At 39.0% G+C, this 19,974-nt stretch overlaps 1 protein-coding gene across 7 annotated transcripts in view; it reads left to right on the plus strand.

The window, feature by feature from the left end:
* The first annotated feature begins 3,240 nt into the window (after positions 1 to 3,240).
* ARHGAP5 (Rho GTPase activating protein 5) overlaps positions 3,241 to 19,974 on the plus strand; it is an 89,121-nt gene continuing 72,387 nt past the window's right edge. Inside the window, exons 1-2 of one of the 7 annotated variants that reach the window (XM_063715552.1) lie at positions 5,721 to 8,262; positions 8,503 to 8,703. The gene's annotated coding sequence lies outside the window, so the exon portion shown is untranslated. Of the gene's footprint in view, positions 8,704 to 8,800; positions 9,090 to 9,209; positions 9,474 to 19,974 lie in introns of those variants that run through there. The other 6 variants (XM_063715554.1, XM_054529986.2, XM_024231674.3 and 3 more) reach the window with 6 other exon arrangements.

Raw genomic sequence — 19,974 nt, forward strand, 5'->3', positions numbered from 1 at the left:
GGATTTGTTTTAAAAATTCAATCAAAGAATTTGCAATTCAAGGAAGCCCAGCTCAATTATAAGACTGACTTCCCAATTTTAAAATGGGCAAAAGATTTGAATGGATAACTTATCAAAAAAGAGATACCAATGGCTAATAGTCACATAAAAAGATGCCAAACCTCATTTGTCATATAGGGAAATATGAATTAAAACTACAATGAGAGGCTGGATGCTGTGGCTCACACCTGTCGTCCTGGTACTTCAAAAGGCTGAGGTGGGAGGATCACTTGAGGCCAAGAGGTGGAGACCAGCTTAGGCAACATAAGCGAGACCCTGTCTCTACAAAAAAAAAATTTTTTTTAATTAGCCAGTTGTGGCAGCACATGCTTGTAGTCCTAGCTAATTGAGAGGCCAAGGTGGGAAGATCACCTGAGCCCAGGAGTTTGAGGCTGCAGTGAGCTATGATCATGCCACTGCACTCCAGCCTGGGCAACAGAGGGAGACCCTGTCTCTAGATAGAGAGACAGATAGATAGATAGATAGATAGATAGATAGATAGATAGATAAAACTACAATGAGATACCACTTCATATCCACTAGAATGGCTATCATAAAAAAGATAGACAAGTGTTGGCCATACTATATCATAGATTACAGAGAAACTAGACCCCTTATACATTGCTGATGGTAATATAAAATGATACAGCAGTTTTGAAAAAATGTTTGGTATTTTCTTATAGGGTTAAACATAAATTGACTATAGGATCCATCAATTCTACCTGTAAGTATCTACTCAAGAGAAATTAAAACATATGTACACAAATATTTGGTTGCTCAGAGCAACATTATCCATAATTGCCAAAAAGTGGAAACAAGCTAAACATCAGTTAAGTGGTGAATGGATAAACAAATTCTACATATCCATGCAATGGAATACTACTCAGCAATGAAAAGGAAGGAACCACTGAAGCATCCTAAAACATTTATGAACCTCAAACACATTATGCTAAGTAAAATAAGCCAGATCCATAAGATCACATATTGTATGATTCAGTTTATACAAAATGTCCAGAATAGGTACATTTCTCAAGACAGAAAGTAGAGTAGTGGTTGCCTGGGGCTAAGGATGAAAATGGGACTAGCTATAAACGTGCATAAGGGACAAAAAGTACGGCCTGAATAGATTACTAAACAGGGTTATATAGGGGGCCCAGGATGGGCTGTTGGATGCTCTGGATTGTACTGCTGGGGCGGGGTGAGGGGGCAAAGTGATGAATAAATTTAGAAAATTTAAGGAACCATGGGCTTAGACAGTACAAGGCAACCTTTTGGCAAGCAGGGTCCAGAATCACTGGCTTTATAACACGAATGGGACAGGTTTATTGTGGGAAATCTGGAGATCCAAATCAAATGAAATAGACTTTAGGTATGGGATTTGGATGAATATCAATTTACTTGGTTTCATGCATATGGCGATAAAAAATTATCTTTGTGGAGGGGGATGGGGTAAGGGCCACGGACAAAACCAAAGGTGGAGCAAAAGGTAACAGCTTTGTTCCAGGTGTGGTGGTGGGTATAGGTGGGTGTTAAATTTAGGGTAAACCAGGAAGAAGGGAAGCCTGGTCTTTGGGCAAAATCACTTCAAACTAAATAATGTTAGAACAGCAAAGGGACCATTTTGTGGATGAGGAAACCAGCTCAGGGAGATTCAGTGACTTCTGAAGATCACACAGTATTTGCATTTGAAGAAAATGCAGAAATGTGAATTGGCAAAACAAGTTATTTACCATCTATTGTAGCTTAAAATAATAGGGAAAACGAACAGAGACTTAACTGTGAAGTGATTAGCCACCTAGCCACCACTATCTCAGGTTTCAGAACCTGAGATAAAATTCAGGTTTCTTGACTCCCCAGTTCAGTGGTCTTTCTACTACAGACTACTGTGTACATAATAATTCCTTTGCACGGTAGTCAGACAGTTTTACCTTTTCTTTAAGCTGGTAATTGATTGTGCTCTGCTAAGGAGAATGTAGTAGCTAGAGGAGGAGCCCTACTAAAGAAATGCCGCAACTTGGAAAAGCAACCATTAGTTACTGATGTGGTGGAATTCGAAGGTAACTCAAGTGTCAACAAATCCAGATGGGACACATTTTATTACAAACCTTGTGGTCCAAAAAGGAAAGACTAAAGCAGGTGGAAAGATCAGCTCAGCTTTATCAGTACTGGAGAAAACTACCTATTGTCTATATCTGAAAACTTTTCAACACAGTTGCAGTGAGACCACCTACAATATAGGCAATGCTACTGATTGGCACATTTACATAATTAAAAATAAAAGGATAATAAAATGTATGTTCTTTGCTTGGTATGTTTTGCTCTAAAAGAACTTTTTAAAGGGTCATTAAAGTCAATACAATCCAGTGGCAGCAAGAAGATGTTTGCATAGACCATTTCATTCCAGGCAATATCACAGATTGCCACAAACGGAACCAGGCAATACCTAATGTGGCCTGTAAGAGGCCCAAGAGATAATTAAGAGAGAAGGAAAAGAAGACAGAGAATTAAAAAATAAAAGGAAAGGAAAAAGGAAAAACACCTAAAGTAAGAGTAGGAGGGGGTAAAAAAAGAGAGAAGAAAAGAGACGGGTAAAAGAGAAAACAGAGACATATATGGTAGGCAGCCAGTTGCTTCAAGACAATTTACCTTATCCTGCCTTATACAGTGTCTCTTTGTCTTTCTCAATTTTCAACCCCACTATAATTCGAATTTTTATTGTACAAGAAATACTATGTTCATTGTAGAAAATTAGAAAACACAGAAAAAAATAAACATTAGCTATAATCTCACCATCTAGTTAAAATCTCTAATAACATGTTGGTCAATAATATTGTCATCTTATTTTCAGACATTTTCTTTTTATAAGAATCATACAGCTTTTAAGGCCGTGCGCGGTGGCTCACGCCTGTAATCCCAGCACATTGGGAGGCCGAGGCAGCCGGATCACGAGGCCAGGAGATCAAGACCATCCTGGCTAAAATGGTGAAACCCTGTCTCTACTAAAAATACAAAATTAGCCGGGCGTGGTGGCAGGCGCCTGTAGTCCCAGCTACTTCGGAGGCTAAGGCAGGAGAATGGCGTGAACCCATTGGGAGGCAGAGCTTGCAGTGAGCTGAGATCAAGATTGAGTCACTGCACTCCAGCCTGGGCAACAGAGTGAGACTCCATCTCAAACAACAACAACAACAACAACAACAACAACAAAAACATACAGCTTTTATTGCTTTGTACCATTTTTTTCCACATAAAGTATTATGACTATTTTTCTACCTCAATAAATACATGCTTCTAAAATATCATTTTAAATAATTGCTTCCTTTTAAATTTAATTCTATAAGAATTTAATTTATAGGATACATATAGCTCTTTATATGCTTTTGCTACATCACTTTTACATTATTGTCATGTTTGTAAAATCTCAGAATAACTAATATAAATATTTTGTGGCATAGCATAAAAACTGTTATTTAATGTCTATTCCTATAAGAATTAGAATCAGAAACAAATGATGTATGTGATATAGGCCTGTCCTGGGCTGTGCTGAAGAGGAGTAAGAAGCCTAGTTGGAGAAAGAAGGTGAGTATTCTTATTCCTCACTGTATAACAGATGTATATGAAAGAAGCTATGTGTTCATCAAAAGAATCACATTGTAATTTGAGACATACAGAAGTACAGATGTACCTCAACTTATGATGGGGTTACTTCCCAATAAACACATCATAAATTGTAAATACTGTAAAGTCAAAAATGCATTTAATACACCTAACCTACCAAACATCATAACTTAGCCTAGCCTAACTTAAACATGCTCAGAACACTTACATTAGCCTACAGTCGGGCAAAATCATCTAACACAAAGCCTATTTTATAATAAAATGTTGAATATTTCATGTAATGTATGGAATACTGTTCTGAAAGTGAAAAAAAAAATGGTTGTATGGGTGCTTAAAGTATAGTTTGTACCGAATGCTGTCACTGTTGCTTTCGTACCATCATAAAGACAAAAAACCTTAAGTTGGACCATCGTAAGTCAGGGGCCTTCTGTATTTAGAAGTATGTATATATTTATTGAACTAGAAAAATAGTTGTATTTTTGCCTTTTTGAAGAAAATGCAACATGTGAATTGGCAAAATAAGTATTTACCATCTATTTTAGTTTAAAATAATAGGGAAAACTGACAGAGACTTAATTGAGAAGTGATTAGCCACTTTATTGTTGGTTTCAGAAACTATACTGCACCAGTTCTTTAGAATGTTTCCAGATGTTTCAGACCTATAGTTATTTGTTGTTAGTAACTCACATTTACCTACTAGAGAGATGTTATGTGGAGATATGTCGATTGTACTTGAGGAAGGACATCTAACTGAACTTTCACAGGTGAATTCAGCGATTCTTTAAATGATTTGTATTTTCCAAAGTGATTATCTCAGCTGGCACTTCAAAATATAATCTAAAGCCTTCTGTTAGCCACAAATCCACAGAAATCCATAAAACCTAGAGTGTTTCATGTTATTATTATCATCAAACACTTATTCAACTTTCTGCTAATGATCTTCTAGTTATTATATAGAGCCAAACATTCATTTTGTTATTCCTACGTAGAGAGACTCACAATCTAAATTTGGTCTAAAGAGAGTGGGAAATTCACAAAAATTATGTTCATGAGGTTAAATAGTCAAGCAATACAAGTTCCTGTTTCCCATTGTAATGATTTACAAATGACAGTGGTAACAATGTCAAACAGAGAATTCAAATCCTTCAGTTAGCAACCCTTGCAATTATTTTTTAGCTTTATGGGGTTAACTTTATTGGGGTTGATTAAATTCAAGCTGTGATCTTTCATAAAAACTCAATAGAGAGTCCAGATGGCCCAACAATACCTCCTTTTGTGAGAGGAAATAACTTGAAGATTTTTGTCTAATTAAAGTATTTGTGCTGGTGGGATCTGAATGAATTGTTTTTCCTTTAAAAGGAGTCTGCATTACAAATAATCTTTACAAAATACTAATTATTTAAAAATAGTGTGCTGCTTTCAGTATTTCAGTTATGTCCTAGGACTAGAGTTGCATGAGCATGACATTTTGAAGCTAGACTCTGATGCCATCTTTGGGATTTCAGTCTGAAAATACAGTTCTGGAATATCAACAGAACAAAGCTCTGTGGAACAAAATGCCAAGAAGGTCAATGCACTACTTTCCTCCTGTTCCAGTCCCATGCTCACAATTACCTTAACTCTTGTCAAAATATTTTCTACAGTAACAGCCAAGACATAATTAGCACCTTTTCTTCATGTTGAAAATATCATTGGTACCCATAAAACAAATTTCGGGAAAGCCCTTAAGCACCTTAATGCAGCAAATGGCTACTGTGGATTGATACACCATTATTTGCCTAGCTGAAGGATTAACATCCCATCTTATCCTGCCTTCTTCCTCCCCTCAAGTAGGCCTAATTGTATGAGATAGAGAGAAAAAGAGAAGTCTAGGCAGGAGATGGGGATAAGGTAAAGAGTGGAAATACAGTTGGAAATTAAGCAAATATCTTATAAGTGTTTTGGCTATTTAGTTATTTACATCATTATTCTCCATCCTCTTTGTGTATTTTGTCTGTAATCAAGGTGATATTCTGAGATAGGTTGTTCTCCAAAAGCCTGTCTTGTATCAGACAGGCTAAAGTATTGGTCAATTCTGTCATGAGTGGTAAGGCCCTTTATTTGGCTTTTCATATGTTCTTGATTGAGACTACAGAAGCCAAAGTTGTTATGATCAAAGATTTCCAGCAGGGGGTGTAGCTGCCTCTATAGGGTAAGTTCTTTTGAAGGCACAACATATGAAACATTTGAATATTGCAGTATTACCACTAATGGTAGAAGCTGGAATTATGATAACTTTTTTTTATGACTGTCGTGTCTTTTGATCTCAAAAAGACCATGCATATTAATACTTTATTAGGATGTGATGAAGAACTAGAGATTTATGAAGAAAATTTAAATTAAAAACCGAAAATGCCTGACAAATCTTATTCTAATTTTTTCAAAGTAAATGAGGAACAAAGAGTCCAGTTATTTTAATTATCCAGTACAGCAGAAGAGAGGCTTAACTTTTTTATTCTAGATAAGAAGAGTAGTTGATTTGAGAGGGCTTGTTAATATTTATTCCATTTCCATTTCTCTCCCATATTTGTGCACGCGCGTGTGTGTGTGTAAATAAGTTACTTATTTTCTTAAAAACTCTCCTTTTGAGTAGGGAGGGTGGGTGTTTTAAAGCTTTTTCTCTGAAGTCTTGGCTCCTGATCAATTTTTAAAGATGCCATCTTACATATTTTTCCTCTTGCTCTTTAATGCCTTTTATTTATGGATATATAAGCATTATTAGCCACAGAATTGTGGCCCCCATTTCAGATTTTTATTGATACAGAAAACTCTATTTTTTGAGAAGAGCAAATTACATACAATAACTTATTTGTACTGGTAAACACCTTTAGACTATTAGTATTAATAAGAAACAAAGTCCTAAATTTCCAGGCTCCCTAAATCAAGATAAAGAACTAAAAATAATGTTGACTATGAAAATCATTGTTTGAACATCGTGATTTTTTTTTTTAACGTCTTCTGGTGTCTTCATTATAAGAAAATAAATGAGATTTCAAGTCTTCCCTGCCTCCAGTATCATGTCCTATAACTGAACATTACACCTTTTTAATGTTTTCTTTAGAAGCCCTGATTTATTTGGCTTTGGTTTATGTTGATACATGTCCATGCTTATTAAAATTTCTGATTATTTAGGACATAATTTTTAAGGTATCTTTAGGGTGTACACTCTATAGTACTTAACATCTTATTCAGGTTATGACTTTGAACTGCATCATTATAACACTAAAAAGCAACCTTGGCTAACTTTAGTACCTTACATAAGAAATAAAGAATAACTTGAACTTAAAATACTTTTTATATGTTTACTTCAGGTATTTTTAAGGGCTTTTAGTACAAAGATAAAAACATGCGTTGGAATGCATTAACATTCCAACTTACATAAGTGGTGTAGATACCTATGGCATTAGTACCACATTTTGATGGTTGGACCACCCACCAAATTCCCTTCTCTCCTTTTTTACTTCTTTTTCTTTCTGTTTACTTTCATTGCAAGTTTCCTTCCGCATCCTTCTTTCCCACCTACAATTTGTAACTGAAAGAAAGAAGTAGCTACAGACCTTACCTAACCTACTCTTAACCTACTTGGTAGGTAGCATTCAGATGCAAGGGAGTGGCTCGAATAAAGGATTTTAGTTATGCCTGTTAGAAATTAGGGAGCAAGAGATATATAGAAAAATTAGAAATGTCTCTTCTACCTTTATCTATTAAGTTTACCTTTGAGAAATATGAAGAAGGGCAGGAAGACGGAAAAACGAACAGAACTTCTGCTGGAATATTGTGACAGATTTACTGACAAATATTTTCTAACAGATTTTTACCAACAGGCAGTTTTTGTTTTCTTTACTGACAGACCGTAAATGTACTTCTGGTTGGCAGCAGCTGCATCATTATAACACTAAAAAGCAACCTTGGCTAACTTCAGTACCTTATGCAACATAAGAAATAAAGAATAACTTGAATTTAAAATACTTTTTATATGTTTACTAACAATAAACTATTTTCAATGCAGGAAATAAATATTTCCCCAAAGAGGAATCCCCCCTCAATTACTTTCTTTCAGACTTAATAAATTGGAGTAGATGTGGTTTTGCTCATTCTTTTATCTGCTGGCAACTATTTTAAGTCTCCTGTGCAAGGCAGATTCCGATGACCTCAGGAAAGTCACAGGACCTCAGTTTCTTCAATGGTAAAAGCAAAGGCAGTGGTTTCTACCGTCCTTTCTCACTGCACCATTCAGCGTCAGTGCCCTCATGAGAAACACACCCAAAGCCCAGTGTGCTCTACCCCAAAACTTGTGAAATTTATAGAGTCTCAAAAAAGTGAATATGTTTAAGGCAGTATAATAAAAGCCAGGTGGCCGACAGTTCCTAAAGTTAGGCTGGTAGTGGCGTGAACAGGGGTCTTTTGGACCACCCTGAGACCCGCCCCACGGGACTTCTCGATCCACGTCTTGGCTTCTCGCTCCACTTCCACAGAACGTACTGAATCAGGGGCCTGCATCCCCGTGCCGTGCCGAGCCGACGGAGAAAGGGACTCCTCTTCTCGCTCCTGTGGAGTTTCGTCTTCTGGGTGAGTGTGGCACCGGGTCCTGGGCGGGTGATATCTGTAGTTGGCGAGCGATCCTCAGCCAGAAAACTGGCTGCGCACACAGGCGCAGACACGCGAACATGTTCCTGCGAACGAGCTTGGGCGCATGTTTTCCTCCCTTGCTTTCTTTAATGCTCAGAGACCATAAGGGGATTTATCGAGAAGCATTCGGTGCCCATGCCCGGTTTGGAACCGCGAGCACAATATCTGGTTCCTTTGCAGTACGGTGGTTTGCTCTTGAGTTACGACCAGAAACCGGAACAGAAGGAAAGGGAGAAAGCAGGGGAGGTTCGGGGACGACGGCGCTCCGGGCAGCAAGGCAGCAGCTTCCAAAGCGTGGAGGATGGGACTGAGAAGGAGCAGAATACGGAGAAAGAGGGAAGCTGAGGAAAAATACTCACGCCAATGGGTAAAAGGGAAAAGGTGAGAAGGAATCGAGTAGGGGAGGGAACCAATGGTGGGAGAGGCGGAGGAAGAAGGGGGAGGGGTAGAAGCCAATGGGGGAGTGGAGGAGAGGGAGAAGCAGAGGGGAGGAGGGAGCGGGGACGCGAGCGAGGACGCGGCCCCGCGTGCTCATCCCCCTCCCTCCGACTGGATCGCTCGCGCCTTCCCAGGCTCCCGGGAGACGAGGGCAGGGGCGGGGCCGTGCCGGGCGCGCGGCGCGGGAGGCGTCGCGAGGTGAGGGGGCGGGGGCGGGGGACTGTGGGGAGGGCAGCGCGGGTGCGCGCGCGCGCGCGTCCCGTCCAGTCTGCGCCGCCGCTCCGCCCCCGGTCGGGTGTGTGGCTGCGCGCGCCGGGAGAGATGCTGAGGTAAAGTTCGGGAGAGAGGGAGAGAAATCCGTCAGCGCGAGGGAGCCCGAGTGGCCGCCATTACTGAGCCCGGCGCGGCGGCGGGCGCTGGGGAAGGGGGGAGGGACGGGCCGCTGCTGGTGGCGGGGAGGGAGGGAGGGTGGGTGAGCTGGCTGCGGGAGCCGTGGGGCTCAGGGTTTCGGGGCGTGTGTGTCGGGGAGGGCGGGGGGAGGTGGCTGAAGGGACGCGCCGCTCGGTGAGCGCGCCGGGGAAGAGAGGCGAGCAGAGAGTGGAGGAGGAGGCGGCGGCGGCGGGAGCGCTCCCCAGGAATGTCGCTGCCGCCGCCACCGCCACCGCCGGGGCCGCTGCCGTTGAGGAGGAGACGGAGGAGACCGACGTTGTTAGGTAGGACCTTGCGGCCCCCGCTCCTCCAAGCCTGCCTGCCCCCTCCCGGACGGGGACCCTCCTGCGGCTAGCTGCCCCGCTCGGTCGCCGCTGCCGGTTGTAACCAGTTGAAGGGGCTGGGGCCCCGCGGCCGCCGAGGGGAGCCTGGCGCTGCGCTCGGTTTTCGCAGGCCGGGCGGGCAGCAGCTGCAGCGTTAGGGATACGGTCGGCGTGAAGGGCAGAGAGGCCGGGGGAGGGGGTGCTTTCTCCACAGGTGACGGGGCCAGGGTCGGCGGAGGCCTGGTGCTGGCTGGGGATCGCCGGCCCCGCCAGGCGTCCGCTCTCGCCCGCCGCCTCACTTGCTCGAGTCTCGAGTGGTCCGTCTAGAGGGGAGGTGGCGGTGTCCGTTGGCCGGGTTGCTGCTGTTAACGAGTTCCACCTGGAGAGGGTACACGGGGCGGGTGCAGATTCGCGGAAACACAGTCTCGGTTGCAAACTTAAACGCCTTGTAGGGGGATCGGCCCTTTCACTTTCCCTCATCTCCCCGACTCCTCCCTGGGTTCTCTTCACCAATTTTCCATCTGCTTTGAAGCTTGGAGTAAGATATGAGAAGTTGCACTGCGCATTCAGAGCCCAGAGTCCTATGGGCTGACTGCGACTGGGTTGAGGCTTTGATACCGAGTTTTCGCTAGAATAACCTCCAGATTCTTCCTCTCTTTCCACTAAAGAAAAGTATCGGGGTGGGGGTGGGGAGCCGCGCGGGAGCGCGCGCGCACTTATCCACATAGAAATACTCCGTCTCACCCTCCCTCTACAGCGTTATTAGAAATGCAAGAGAGCTGGAGGCTCGGGGTGTAGCTGAGGTTGAAAGGTGCACGGAAGTAAGGGCAAACTGATATTAGGACGTTTAGTAAAATCCCGAAAAAGTTGTAGGGGAGACGCTTACACTTCTACCATGTGATAGAAATTCCGATTTGGCCATCGCTTAATAAATGGGAATTCAAATATTTTGAGATAGAGCAAGATAGGCATATAGATGGGTTTGTGCTCACGTTTTAAGTTTAAATTCTCATCGATCATTTACTTTTTCCTTTGTGATAGGTAGGAAACTGAATTTTTTTTAAATGTTCAGGTGTAAAACAGCAAAATGCTTCGCTGTATTTACTAGTACTTGCTTATGTTGCTTTCTACAGGTGGGGGCGGGGGGCGAGTTTGTCAATTCCACTTAAATCCAGAACCAGTATTCAGTTAGAACAGAATGTTAGGTGGTGTTTATCCGCATGAAGGATCTCGTTCACTTCATGGGAGCTTGCTCTACATTTCCACTTAAAATGGTTCTCCTAACAAAAATTTCATCTAGATGCAGCGATTAGACATTTGGAATAATGTTTGGTTTAAAAATACGTTAATGAAACCTTTTGCTGTCAATTTTAGTTTATTTGTACTGTAATACGATAAAACGGTATTCTTATTCAGTGTTTGTAGATAAGTATACTAACCGTCTAGGTAACCTACTAGATAGTTTCTTGAGTAAGATTTTGCTTTCATTTTAAATTCCTTTCTCATTTTTTGCTTTCATCTATCCTTTGTATACTAATTGACCTCCATTACCTTTGTCTATAGTACAAAGAGCGGTAAGTATGTGTCACCAAAAACTTGCAAAGACACTGGAGCAATTTATGACTAAACGCACTGGAGTGAAAGGCTGTGCATACCTATGCTTGTAACTTTCAAGAAATAGCACTATTGATCTAATTGACTTAAAGCAGAATCAGACGGTACAGATGATTAAATAACTATTGATTTGGTTGTCTTGTGTAGGCTGTGTTTTTAAACCCAGATCAACATGTCTTATTTTGCCATTCTTTGTACATTAATTATTAAGAGTACTGGGGAGTGAGGTGGGTTACACTTTGATGTAAGAATTGCGGCAGAATTCTGTTATCTTTATGAGTTTTGTAGTGTCCCTCCCCATTTAAACGACCTTAGCAATTTTTAAAATGTGTTGCAAAATTATTACCTTAATTCTGTCACAAGATACTTATCCTAAATGTTTTGAAAACCGTCTCCCCTTCTTATTTGTGTTTGAAGAGCATATTAGCACAGTCATTTTTTTGGAGAGTTATTTTGACCTTGAAAGTTAAGATTATTTAAGGAATGAATATTATATTTGCATTCCTTTTTTGGATTTGAAGTAGCGATAATAAGTTTTCTAACTCACTTTTTTTAATTGAAGAAAAAGTTAGGTCTGGTAAAGACTTCACTAAACTTTTCCAACATTAGCAGGATGTAAGATGAGTGTTGGCCTTTAGTGGTCACTTCTTAAATATGAAGTGGCATAATAGAGATTTTCTTGGTAGCTACAGAATAAGTTTTGTCACAACTGTAGTTTCCATAGATACGATTTTAAGAACTATTTATTTGGGTTGTATGGTCCACAGTTTTCTTTGCGTACCAAGAAGGTGTGCGGTAATATAATTGGCTGAAGAAGCATTGTTGTACAGTGTTCTGTTTTAGTGATGTCTGTGTTCCTAAAAGATACTCGTATTATATATTTAAAGTACACCAAGGGAATTTAAAAGAACTGTGAAGAAACATCAGTAGATTCATCATTCAGTAATTTGAGTAATCAGGCTCTTGTTTTAAGTGCAGGCTTTTGTCGATCATTTTATTGAAGTAGAAAAAACCATATTAGAAATTAAGAAAAATGCTTCAATGCTAAGAATTTTAAGTATGAACTTTAATTGGTTTTCAAACTCTGTTCCTTGGATTCCTGTGGGTTTTTTCCTAGATGCCTTGAGACTTCCTATGACAACCCACTCTCCCAAACCAGGACAGCTTCTATTTTTATGTATTAAATGTATTGTATTTAAATATAAGAATATTCAACTTAATTAAATATAAGAAAAATATTTATTATTTAAATATAAGAAAAATAACTAATGGGTACTAGGCTTAATACCTGGGTAACAACAAACGCCCTTGACATGAGTTTACCTTTAAAACAAACCTGCACATCTACCCCTGAACTTAAAAGTTAAAAAAAAAATGCCCCTCAAAAAAAAACTCATCTGCATTAATTTTTTTTTAAGTCTCTGATTTGTTATTCATTTGTTCAGATTACTTTTATTTAGCACTTACTATGTGCCTAGCCCTGGAAATACCAAGATAAATTAGATATAGGTATAATAGCTCAAGCTGTATAAAGGAGTAAATAGTTAAAAGTATTAAGAGGTACAGAAAAGAGAATGCCTGTTTTCCTCAGGACCTCTGGGAATCCTTCACAGAAGAAGAAACATTTTGAGTTTTAATTGCAAGTAGGAGTTTAGATGTAAGAGAGACCAAAAAGGATAATCTTTTTTTTTTTTTTTTTCTCCCACTGTGTTTTGGAAGCTGTCTACCGTACTTTAGATTTGCAGGGAAATGAAACAGATTGTTGATGTTTGGTCATATCTGTGTTTTACTTCATAGAATTATTACTTGGGAAAAAGAGCATAACCTTGTAATTTCGTGGTTAAAATATGACTAGTGTGTCACTTGCTTAGAGTCTCAAGCTTTTCATCATGAAGAGTTAATGGTAAAAATGGATTATTCGTTTTTTCTAGTGTTAGATTGGATTTAGCCTATTTTATTATCCCTGACCAATATTTTATTGAGCAGGTAGGCACTGAGTGATACAAAAAGTATAAAATATTGCTCCCTTCAAAGATCTTTTAACTTTTGTGGAGAGACAGCAAGCATGACGCTTTTAAGAATTTGAGGTATATTTAGGGAAGTACATACTGATTTAAAAGTTAGTAGAAAGGAATTTAGCTACAGGAAGTGTTACTTGGATTACATACTGATAGTAGAAAGTTATTTAGCTAAAGGAAGTATTTCTTGGAAGTAGCATACAATTGGGATAATGAAGGGGGAAAAAGACATTTAGGGAAGTTAATGACAGTGTGGACTGAAAGCACAGGTAAGTAGAGGACAGATTAGCAGATGGGAAGAAAATATAAAAATGTGTAGACCCAGCTACTCGGGAGGCTGAGGCAGGAGAATGGCGTCAACCCAGGAGGCGGAGCTTGCAGTGAGCCGAGATCGCGCCACTGCACTCCAGCCTGGGCGACAGAGCGAGACCCCTTCTCAAAAAAAAAAAAAAAAGATAAAAATGTAAGAGCATCAGTTTTGTACCTTATGAGCCAGAGTGAAAGATTTGGAGAAGGTATTAATGCAAGAGTGATAGAAGGGGTGATGTAGAAATAAACACGTAACGTTGGCATAACTGTTTGTCTAGTTACTGTATTTGGCTTGTCAAGCAGCCTTGGAAAAACTCTCACCTTGGCTTCTGATATGGCATAACTTGTTCATTTTCTTTCTGTTGATTATGTTCTTTTACTGATTCAAAATTGTTTCTTTTTATACTTACCTTTTCAGAGCCAAGGTAATACCTCTTTTAGAGAATTAGTAAAAAAATTAACATTACTATAATCTAGAACAGCGATCCTTTTTGGTACCAGGGACTGGTTTTGTGGAAGACAGTTTTTTCACGGAACTGGGGGCATGGTTTTGGGATGAAACTGTTCCCCCTCAGATCATCAGGCATTAATTAGTTAGATTCACAAAGGGAGCAAGCAACCTACAGTTCTTGCTCCTCTGAGAATCTATTGCTGCTGTGGAGGCGGAGCTCAGGTGGTAATGCCCACTTTCCAGGCCACCCCTCACCTCCTGCTGTGCAGCCCAGTTCCTAATAAGCCACAACTGGTTACCAGACAGGGGTTGGGGACCCCTGATCTAGAGAATTTAAGATCTAGATTTCTACTCTTCTGTATTAACCAAGTATCTAATTCTTCATATGTTTTCTTTAGAAAATAAGAGTATTACACCAAATGGTCTCATAGGTAATTTTCTGAAGTTTATGATGCTGAAATTTATGTTAATAATCCTGAACTTACCTTGTTTCATTACCGAAGTTTCATTTGTCTTTGGAAATAACACCTGAAAGTGAAATGAACCACCATCTATTACTGAAACTGATTAGTTTTTCATTAAGAAACACTGGCTTAATGTGTTGCCTTGTATTTCTTATGTCTAGTAGCCAGTTACCAAGCTCTCTTTGTCTTGCATTGCTCTTTTATTGATTAATTAATTTTTTTTTTTTGAGATGAGGTCTTGCTCTGTCACCCAGGCTGGAGTGCAGTGGCACTCAGCTCACTGCAGTCCGCCTCCTGGGTTCAAGCTATTCTCCTGCCTCATCTTACTGAGTAGCTGGGATTACAGGCACACGCCATCACGCCTGGCTAATTTTTGTATTTTTAGTAGAGATGGGGTTTCACCATGTTGGCCGGGCTGGTCTCGACCTCCTGACCTCAAGTGATCTGCTGGCCTCGGCCTCCCCAAGTATTGAGATTACAGGCATGAGCCACCGCACCCGGCTGGATTGCTCTTTTAAATTCTGTGATAGTTCAGGTGCATTTAGCCTGTAGTATTTGTCTATGTCTTGGGCTCTGTGCCCAATCTTGTATTCCTCCTGTAGACTAATCTGTAGTGGCTTCTCTATTGCTTATGACAAAGTCTAACTCTTGTTTTCCCTTGAGACCTAGGGTCATAACTTATATGTTCAAAACAGTATTTCTTTCCATCATGGGTACTGTGCTCAGCCATTCTACCCTAATTGTACACCTGGAGAGATGACTTGACAATCCAAATCTCGTCTATTTTTTAAGGTTCACTCAAATCCTTCCTCTTCTTTGAAACCATTCATCTGTTTCAGGGGTCTGCAAACTATGGCCTCTGGGCCAAATCTTGCCTACTCTCTATTTTTGTAAAATGGCTTTCTACATTTTGAAATGGTTGGGGGGCAAATTAAAAGAATATTTTGTGATATGTGAAAATTATATGAAATTCAAATTTTCCTAAGTAAAGTTTACTGTAACATAACCATGATCATTCATTTAAGTATAGTCTATGACTGCTTTTGCAGTATGACAGCAGAGTTGAGTAGCGTGACAGACACTGTGCAGCATGCAAAGCCTAAAATATTTACTGCCTGGCCCTTTACAGAAAAAGTTGTCCAAACCCTGAGTTATTTCAGCTTGCACTTTCATTTCTTTGAATTCCTGTTGCATTTATTAGTACCATGGTATAGCACATTGCCTTTATCTCCTCAGCTATGGTACTGTTTATTATTATGCTTTTTAATATAGTGTGGAAAGTGCTTTTCAGTCTTTTTTTTTTTCCTTAATCCATACTTCCTTTAAAGCTTACACCTCTTGTTGATACTCTTATTCAATCAGTTGCTCTCATTTTGAAAATTGTTAAGCCTTACCTAAAGTTGTTTGTATGATAAAAATGACGGTTCCTCTACTATATGGCATTGTAATATTACGTATCAAATTATGCCCTTCTCCCCACTTCTTGGTTCTCCAAGGTGGAGAGAAAAGGACTCAGACACTAGAAGGGAGGTGAACTACCAAGCCATAGTTACTGGCTTGGTAGACTTTCCTGTATGTACCTTTATACATTCAAAATCTCTGACAAAGTTAAACTGATAGTAGCTAAGCACAGTAAATAAATACTTTACACTTGTTCACCTAGGTTGGTGAACATGGGATGACCTTTGGTCCTTCTGTTTCCCATACAGAAATGAAAGAATTTAGAATGACTTGCACACCAAGGCCTCAGGGAAATAACATGTTATCAGAGTAGGGTGTACATTAAATAATAGGGTGGAAGTTAATGTGTTTGGGAATAGTTTTGGTCATTGGTTTTTCACATATTTTCAGCAGTGAAGTTTTTTTCAAACAAATTGAAATATCAAAAGATAAAAATGCTTAAAAGCAGAATTACCTTTGCTGAGTGGGTTTGTGGAGCTCCCAGAGTACTGGCTACTTGGACCCTCCTTGAAGTACTACACACCTTTAGACTTACTGTTTGTATACCCCATTGTGTATTAAAGATCACATTATAGTCCTGGGGGAAAAAACTGAATTTTTTATGTTAGTATATTTTGCTGTACTAGATGTAATGGGCCCAAAGCAGTACGTAATTTTTGTTAATTGTGTTTGCAAGTGTGACTTCAGGATTATCCAGTGGTTTGGAAGCTGATTATTCTTAGTCTGGAGATTGAGTCATTTATTCATCAAATATTTACTGAACCCTCACTGTGTATCAGGCACTGTTGCTGGAGATATGATTCCAAAACAAAATCCCAATGCTTCTAGGTTATTTAGTCACCACATAAATTGTTCAAATTTTTAATAGGTTGATTCTCTCTTCATTTGCCTGATTATATTCTTGTTTCAAGACTAATTTATAGGAATAATGACTTTTTAGGGCTCATTTCAACATACAAATTGTATGCTTTCTGGTATAAACTGTGGTTCAAAGATGAAGTATTATTTCGAGTCCAGGACTTTGAGACCACAACATAGTGAGACTCTCTACAAAAAAGTTTAAAAATTACCTATGTGTGGTGGAGCACATCTGTAGTCGCAGCTGCTTAGAAGGCTGAGGAAGGAGGATCATTTGAGCCCAGGCGTTTGAGGCTGCAGTAAGCTATGATCCTGCCACTGTACTCCAGACTGGGTGACAGTGACACCCTATTTAAAAAAAGAGAGAGATTATGGGATATGAGTTACTCTCCTACAGGTATTACATTGTTGAATTACTTAGCTATTTTATATGTGTTAGAATGACTTTTTGATTTCTTCTCACTTTTCACAGCATTGATAAATTTACCAGAAATAGCAACATTAAGAAAAGGCAGGCTGGGAGGTGGCTCACGTCTGTAATCCCCATACCTTGGGAGGCTGATGGAAGAGGATTGCTTGAGCGCAGGACTTTGAGACCAGCCTGGGGAACATAAGGAGAACCCCTCTCTACAAAAATAATTTTTAAATATTAGCTGGGTGTGGTGGTGCATGCCTAATTAGAGTCCCAACTAGACAGGAGGCTGAGATGAGAGGATCACCTGAGCGCAGGAGTTCAAGGCTGCAGTGAGCTATGATCATGCCACTGCATTCCAGCCTAGATGACAGATTAAGAGACCTATCTCAAAAACAAACAAAAAACAGAAAAGTAATGCATCAGTACTACACTCTGTTCATCTTTTTGTTGTTGTTTTCTATTGCTGCTGAACAAATATCTTTTAGTGTGCAGTTGTTTTTTTATTCTTCAGCTGCTTGCGAAAAGTTTGCTTAAGATTGTAGAATATATGATAATCTTTGGGCTTTGTTCTTGTTTCTTTTGAATATTTGTTTACATAAGGGATAGTTATTTGATTTAAAGAAGATACAGCATGTAATTACAAAGTTCCCTTTGTGTAATTAGGTCTTGGAATGTAATTTCTTATCATAAATTTTGTGATTTTACTAAAGTCTTTTAAACAGCCAAAAATTTTGAGTTAACTATATTTGGGGTTGTACTCAACTTCACTTTTGAAAAAAAATTTTTTTAAGATGTCATAAATTAAAATTAGATTGTTATGCTGGCTAAGTACATTATTATAGATTATAGTTAGCTTTCATTCTCATGGTTTCATTTTTGACTAAATATTTGAATTTAAATTAGGATTTATGCATTTAATTAGTAGCTGTTATAAGGGAGGCATTGTTGTAGGCTTTTGATATACTGGTGAAATAAAGATTTGTGCCTTGTGACTCTTTTATTAAGAGTGGGATGCGGAGAGGGATAGAGTTAATGACATAAATAAGATGTATAGTAAATTAGGAAGGTAAAGAGTTAGCAGTGGGGATCTTTGGGGATATTGTGAAAAGTTAAGTGCAAAGAACATGCCTTAGCATGTTGTCTTCCTCCAGTGTGATTGAAGCAGAATGAGAAGGGTAGAATAGTATTAGGGGAGGCCAGAGAGGTGAGAGAGGGTTGGAGAAGATCTTGTAGTAGTAAGCCATTGAAAGGACTTGCTTTTTATTTTTAGCAGTACTTGAGAGTTTTAAACAAAAGAATGGGAAGCTCTGATTTATGTTTTAAAAGGAGCACTCTGGCTGCTCTGATATGAATAGACTGGGAAAAGGGAGCAGGAGTGAAGCAGAGGAGTTAGTTTAGAAGACTTTGGAGTAACCTTAGGCCAGAGATATTGATGGGTGAGAGCAATAAAAGTAGAAAAAACTGAAAAGTTAAGGATATATTTTAAAGATAGGACCATTAGGAATTTCCTGACATGGTATAATAATTTAAAAGCATAAAATATTTTTAAATATGTACCTTTTATTAATGAGTGCATCAGTTTTGTGAAAAGGTACATGTTTTAGTTTGTTCTGATTTATTGAGATTTTATTTTTTTAGATTCCTTGTAGAACTTTTTTCTTGATTTGCAAAGGAGGATGCAGTGTTTGAATGGTCTAGTAAAATATCTTAGAAAACTTAGTTGTGAAGATAGTTTTGTTTTGACACAATTTTAATTTCTATAAGGATATAGATAATTTCTATAAGATTATCCTAAAGATAATCTTAAAGGCAGAATGAGAGACTGCATTGCAAGCTATTAAAAGCAGCACTATTGCTTAAAAAAGTAAAAGATTGGGAATGAAGAGATTTTCCTTCTAACCTTATAATTTCTAGTAGGTTATTGCTACTTTTGTCTTGGTTTCTTCATCACTAAAAATAAACATGATGCTAGATATCATAAGAACAAGTTGCATGAAAGTAAGCCTACGTCAAAAATAGATGTGCATGATTGACATAGATATTAAGACTGAAAGGAATTTTTAAGTTAACTCAAACAGCCTTCATATCATTGAAGACACTGGGCATTAGTTTATTAGTGGGAGCATGAAAAAAAACAATAAATTTTTTGTTCTTAGCACTGAAAAAAAATTGCTTGGCTAATAGAGAACAGTTTTGATCTGGTTGTAAGGGGCCAATGGATAATTTGTATATATATATGAACTATCTCAGTGTTTGAAATGAAATTCCCTTAAAACCTGTTACAGCCAACTTCATGAGATCTTTTGTCCGTTGAGGTGGTAATACCATACTCATCCAAACAAATAGCCAAACCCTTTTGAGGGCAAGGTGACACAATTTTTTTTTTTTCTATTTTGGGGTTTCTCAAACTATTCCCCCGCCCCCCCCCCCTTTTTTTTTTTCAAACCAAAGCCTCTTGAATTAAGTAAACCTATAAATCAGATAAGGAAGGCACTCCTCTGGTGAGAGTTGGAAGGATTCTTCCAACACCCTTCCCACATCTAGATGGAAGAATTTTTCTCTCACAGTTTGAAAATCACTATATGGTGACTCATGACATAAGCTCTGGAGTTGATTTCAAAATACCAGCAAGTGGTCTGCCTAATAGCCTTGTTAGAAGGATAAGGATGTTCCTCCCTGTATCTAATGAGCATTTTACTGTGAATTGTTATGGAAACCATAGAAGTCATGTGAAATTACCTTATTTTTAATTTAAACTTGAACATTTAAGATTCATATTGCCACTGTCAAATTAATTAGGATGTGTTGAAGCCTTAGTATTAAATTTTAGCCTCATTATAGTTTTATTTCTGTCAAATAAAAAGCTTTCCAG

This window comes from Pongo abelii, chromosome 15 (genome assembly GCF_028885655.2).
Source record: "Pongo abelii isolate AG06213 chromosome 15, NHGRI_mPonAbe1-v2.0_pri, whole genome shotgun sequence".
Lineage (NCBI taxonomy): Eukaryota > Metazoa > Chordata > Mammalia > Primates > Hominidae > Pongo > Pongo abelii.